Below are 6,101 nucleotides of genomic sequence, written 5' to 3'. Positions count from 1 at the left end.
GTTAGTTGCCCAAGAAAGGCAAAGGCTAAATGAAGCACCACACGTGTTATCACGAGGTGGTTATGCAAAACTTGAGAAGAAAATGAGAAAGAGTCAAGCGGAGGCCTTAGGACTTGAGTCCCCCGACCTAGCACTTGCACCTGCTAGGTACGACATGTGGAAGGCTGCTTGGACTAAAGCAGCGTTTTCCTTCTTCTTGCGGTGCAGGCACATGAAGGTTTTCCCAAATGCAGAACCTTGATTTTAGGGTGGTAAAAGGACTGCCACGAAGACTCAACTTTTAACGTGATATGCCATCTCATTTGGAGTTTGCACAGCTGGAGCAATGACCATTAACAATTTAAACGACGTTTGTAAAAAGGACCAAATTGAACAAAATTTAAATTGAGGACAAAAACGAATGCACTTGACGAAAATAGAGACTATAAAAAATATTAAGCCAAAAATAAATAAAGTCAAATATAAAAATTAAATTAATAATAATATAGTTATAGAATAAAAAAAAATAGTGAAGACATAGCAAGAGGATTTGGGATGGTCAGGGAGCAACACCCATTTATATGTTCATTTCTATTTTCTTTTTCTCGTCATTTCTCTATCCTCCTTTCTTTTTCTTCATTTTCGAAAAACCCTGGACTAAGGGGCTAGGGCATGAGAGAGAGAGCTGCGCGACGGAGAGTACCAAATGCAAGACCGGTGGTGAGTGAAAGGCACTGAGAGAACGAGTTTGGGAGCCAGAGAGTGAACGCAGAGGCGGGAGAGCGAGATACATGAAATTCGAAAAGAGGATTGCCGTAAAGGGGAAATCGAACAAGGTATAGGGAGTTGTTTAATTGTGTGTGTTTAATAAGATGCTTCTCTCTTTTTATTTGTGTTCACTCGAGTATTGTATGATGGGGGAATTGAGTTATTAAATGTTCAGATGACTGGGAAAAGGGTATTGAAGAATTGAGTATGAGAAATATGTTAAATTGATGTTTGAGTTATATTGGAGTTAAGAAAAATGAGAATTCTGTTTACTCTGTGGCCAGTAGTAAAATGTGATTATGCATATGTTTCTTGATTCGTGCCTTTTTCTGTGGTTACTGTAATATGGGAATATTATAAGGGTATGGTTTCTGTTAAAAGGAAAGAAGAACAGGATAGTTGTTTGGTAGAAACAAATATATAATGAGTTCTGTTTTCAATTTTATAAATCTATGAAGTTGGTATCTATGGTTTAATTAAAGATGGACTGGAAAATTGATGTATGCTTTGTGGTGTTTAATATTTCTGAACTGAAATTGTAGTAGGAATCTGGAATGCGCGAGTTTAGATTTTTTTGCTGTCTTTCAGTGAAATCTTCGACAATGGTATGTTAATGGTAATGCAAGATTTAACACTTGATTAGGAGATTAAACAAGTTTTGTCAAATAATAGAGTAATGATAATCTATGAAGCATCCGCTGTAGTGACAGGCACCTGAACATAACTAATATCTAAAATATAAGATATAGTGACACGATGGTATATAAGATACACTGACACTTCTGACATAATCACATTGACCAATAAAAAAACATAATTAATTTAGTTATCAACGTACCAAATTTACCTTCACTATTAATAGAATACACATATTCATTCATAATATTTAATAGGGACAAATAAAGAAAAGAAATTTAATGTTTTGTAGCAATTATGAAATCCTCTGTACAATAGGAACACCGATTTCTGCTAAAGTATCCTCTATTAACTAATAATTGATTTGGAAGTTTAAAGTTAGGAATATAGTGGGTGTAAGGAACATTGGGTTTTTACTTGAGTTATCTTTAATTTCGGGAAGTTGATTGAAAGTATTGTTATGTGTGATAAATTAAGAATGAACTAAAGAATTTATGGCTGGAATTGAGAAATTGTTCATGCATTATTTTGTTGCTGTTATGGGAAGGAAGGGACTAATTATTTGAGTCTTGAATGCTTTAAAATGTTTATGAATTAAAGGGCATACATCAGAGTAAAAATGATCGTATGAGGAGTTATTTTGCTTTTATTTGGTTGTTTGAATATGTTGAAGCATCTAAGTTTCCTCTGTACGATGTGTAATAGATTTGTGTATCTTTTCTGGATAGGGGAATGGGATTTTTCTTTCATTTCTGGTTGGTATATATATTAGTGCAGGGGTTTATGATGTTTGGACTGTGACAACGAGTTTATATGTTTCCAAGGTAATGGTGTTAAATTTCTATGGGATTGAGTACTATATTTATAGTAAAATGGGAAGTAACAAGATGTAAAGTATGAATGAGAAATAATTATATAAGAGTCTAAAGTTGGATTAGATGATATGTATGAAATTATTCTACCATGAAACTTTGAGTTTTTCCCTTAATAACTTTAACTAGTGGTACAATTGGGTTCCATTAAATTATTAGGTCTTATTATTTTGGGTGGACGGTGTAAAAAGCTTGCTAATGCAGTGATATTGTCATCATAGAATCTATTCACTTTAAATATTGTGTTGTGGTTGTATCATAAATAGATGAATAAGATTTTATAATTGGAATTCATAAGTGAAATAACTTTAAATAAGCATAATATAATAGTGGTCCAGTTGGTGAATTCGTTATTGGTATAATAATGTTAGATAAGCGTAATAGGTAATAAGTCTTGGGGTATGTGAGAATTATAGGTTCAAGTTCGCATTGGTATAGCATGGGTCAAGTCATGTTTTATTAGGGTTCAATAGGAAAATTATTAGTTGTTTTAAATGGATAAGTTAGTAGCACTCATTGGAAGCTGACGCAGGATAAAGTACCTGGTGCAAAGTTATTCTGATAAAACGAAATTATGCATTGGGGTTAAAGTTGCATTAAATAGAAATGGGATAAATTAAAGTAAAATTGGACAGGACGTATATAAGGTTAGTAAAATTGCAAAACTGGTTATTCTTCTTCGGTTATTTTCTGGGTTTTCTCCTTGAATGAACCTTGGGTAGGTGTGGAGTTGATAAATACTATTATGTAAAAAGTTGTTAAAGATCAGCAATGACCGAGGTGTATCATTTGCATAATGAATGCGATCCGGCTTGTGAGGCTTCTAATGCAAGTTATATTACGCAATTTTTTTTTCTGCAATAGAAATTGGAAATCTGCATCAACTTCAATACTGTTTGGTTGAACTAGCTATATCGAATCCTTGTTGTTTGCATTGTTTTAGAGAAGTTAAAATGGCTCATTGTTGCTTTAAACTGTACTGTCATACCTTAAATTAATTTAGTAAAATCTGAATGTGCTGTGGTTCCTTGAACTGATTAAGTTAGTTACACACACTGGCAGCTGGATTCAATAACATGTTCCTGAAGGGTATGAAATCTCTATTTATTGGAAGGTGAAACCACATGATAAATAAGATGAATATTGAATTGGTAAATTAAATTACTGAATTTCCACTGTTAGGTATAATTTAAATTGGTTTGCCGTCTAATGATAATATCCAGGGTCTACATGGTCATTTAAATATGTTGTAGTTGGCTGGTATGAAAACCTTCAAAGTGAACATTGGAAAATGAAATTCTGAATTTGATTCAAGTTGGAGGATCAAATTATTTGAATATGTAAGATGGGTTAGAATAACCATTACTTAATTGAGTATGTAATAACTAAATTAAATAACTGAGCATATCTGTGAGGATGGGTGTGATATGGAGGGGAAGAGGAAGGGAATTTTGGTTGGGGAACACAAAGTATAATCATAGAAATGATGTTGTAGTCAAAATAGTTGTTAATTGTCTGATATATATTGTGTGCTGAAGAAATCTGACTTAGGTAGTATCTTTGAATTCATACTTAGTCTGCAGACTTGAATCATATGATTATTGGAATACATGTTACATTATATGAAGTGTTAGGATGGTTGGAAATGTTTAGAGAATTTGTTACATTATTGTCATGAGTGGTAACTAGAAATGAATGCATGGGTTGTGATACTTAGAATTAAAATTGGATTAAACTGTACATGTCTGCCAACCTGATGGAGCAGTAACTATATTATGCCTACTCTATTTTACTCTCTATGTAACTTATTAAATGTTCATTAGGTAAGGAATAAGTTCTGTATATGTTATTAAGGAGTTCAGATAATTGGTTGATGGTTTGTGACTGGTTCTGCTTGGGATTCTGAAAATGAGGTATTAAAGGAAAAAGGGACGAGTTCATTTGATTGTTAAATCTGTAATGGACCTAGATGTGTTGAATTTGACTGTATGTTTACTTCTTACCCTATCTTTGAAGTTGTGAGAGCTTAAATAGGTGTTTAGTTGCTATTGGGTGAGTTCAGATGCTCGAGTAATGAATTAACATGAATGCAATTCAATCATACTAATATTCACCCATTAAAATGTCAAATTTGATGCCTAACAAATATTAGCTAACTCTAAAATGCTAATTGCAATAATAATTTTATATAAATAGACTGTGGTTACGGTCTGGTGACATGTTCTGTCAAATAACTTAAATAAATGACAAAGTATTCTAAATGGTATCTCAAACCAGGACTTAGATGGATGCATGTATTCCAATAATGAATATCATCACAGAATCCTGATACTCATAAAAATGGGTGCTAGACTTAATTGATTATGTTTGAAAATGTATGACTATTATAGATATGATAAATTTTGTTGAATTATTTACATGATTGGCGGTGATATGAATATTGATGAATCAATGATAGCTGGTAATGTTAAGTTAGTATAATGATGTACGTCTATGAGAATGTAATTGGGGTAACGTGATGTTAGAGGGTAAGTCTTTGCTATTTCCATATGCCTACTTTCCTTGAAGATGAATTTCTTAGCTCATCCATACTTGTTTGTTTGCTTGCCTGTGTGTATGTACGTGTGAAATGATCGAATAATGTATGTTATACGGGAGTTTAGATAGGAATGCAAATTATTTTTGGAGTTGCTAATTGATGAGAGAGGGGATCTACTATGGGAATTTTATTATGATGTTTTAGATATTATTGGAATGTATAAGTTGTAATCGATATTTTTACTTATTTAAATTATGGACAATTATGTTTGAAGTTACAATAAATTAAGTTCCTTTGAAATTCTTAAACTTTATCTCTACAATTTCTTTATTACTTGATACATTTTATTTAAATTGTAATAAGTTTTCTTGTAATAATTTTTTTAAATTTATTCTTGATCTTTTCAAATTTTAATTTTGCTGCATGTGACATCCAAATCAGGATGTTACAGGTCCTACACGGAACAATGTGTATTTCAGTCGTGGTTGAGTAATGCCAATTGCTTATGGAAAGCTTGCAATAGATAAATTAAATTACAAAGACTCAATTAAAAAATATAATTTCTTAAATATTTAATAAATCACAAAAATCTATTAAAGACTTAATTAAGTACAGTCAAATTTATCATAACTTAAAATTTAACTAAACCAAATAATTAATTACGAATGACGAGTATGTTGTTAAAATATAATGTTTAATGATAAATATTTTATTGTGTTATAATGGGGATAAAAATTGTTACACACCCCTCGTTAGTAAACAATAGGTTATTTGTTATTTTTTTTGTCTTTCTTTCTGCATTATGTGGATCTGTAGGGTTTATTACCTTCACGCCTTCATGATTTATTTGCCTTCTTCAGAGTAAATTTCAGTTTCCATTTTAAATTGTTGGCGTCTACAGCAACCTCTGCCAAGTTCCCCATTTGCCTGTTGTGCAGGGTATGTCCCTAACCTCGTATCTCTGTTTTTTTTCTTCTTTTTGTTTCTGGTACAATCATGTCATGCTCTCCTTTTCTTCCTTCTTTCTCATGCTACTCTAATTGGTTCACTTTGTATCCTTTTCATTTATTGATTATATCTATTTACTTTTTTGTGTGTAGATTTCAATGGGTGTGATTGATTTCTACAACTCAGCTGCTTTGTGCTGGGTAAAATCCAACATCAATCTGAAGCAGCAAGGGGGGTTACCTCTAAAACCCATTTGTTCATTTGAGGGGAATCAGAGGAAGTTTGTGGCAATGGCTTCTACCATTCCTGTGGAGCAAGTCAACAATGGTCCTCTGCAGGTGACAGGTGACTCCTTCATC

General features: G+C 32.5%; 1 long non-coding RNA gene across 1 annotated transcript; it reads left to right on the top strand.

Annotated features, from left to right (window-relative positions):
* The first annotated feature begins 553 nt into the window (after positions 1–553).
* Positions 554–6,095, top strand: LOC106773585. Its single transcript, XR_001376669.2, has 3 exons — positions 554–815; positions 5,655–5,733; positions 5,895–6,095. It is a non-coding gene; the product is annotated as an uncharacterized LOC106773585 (long non-coding RNA).
* Positions 6,096–6,101: the final 6 nt, after the last annotated feature.

Source organism: Vigna radiata, chromosome 9 (assembly GCF_000741045.1).
Source record: "Vigna radiata var. radiata cultivar VC1973A chromosome 9, Vradiata_ver6, whole genome shotgun sequence".
Taxonomy (NCBI): domain Eukaryota; kingdom Viridiplantae; phylum Streptophyta; class Magnoliopsida; order Fabales; family Fabaceae; genus Vigna; species Vigna radiata.
The sequence above is the reverse complement of the archived record's forward strand: the minus strand, read 5'-3'. Positions and strand labels throughout refer to the sequence as shown.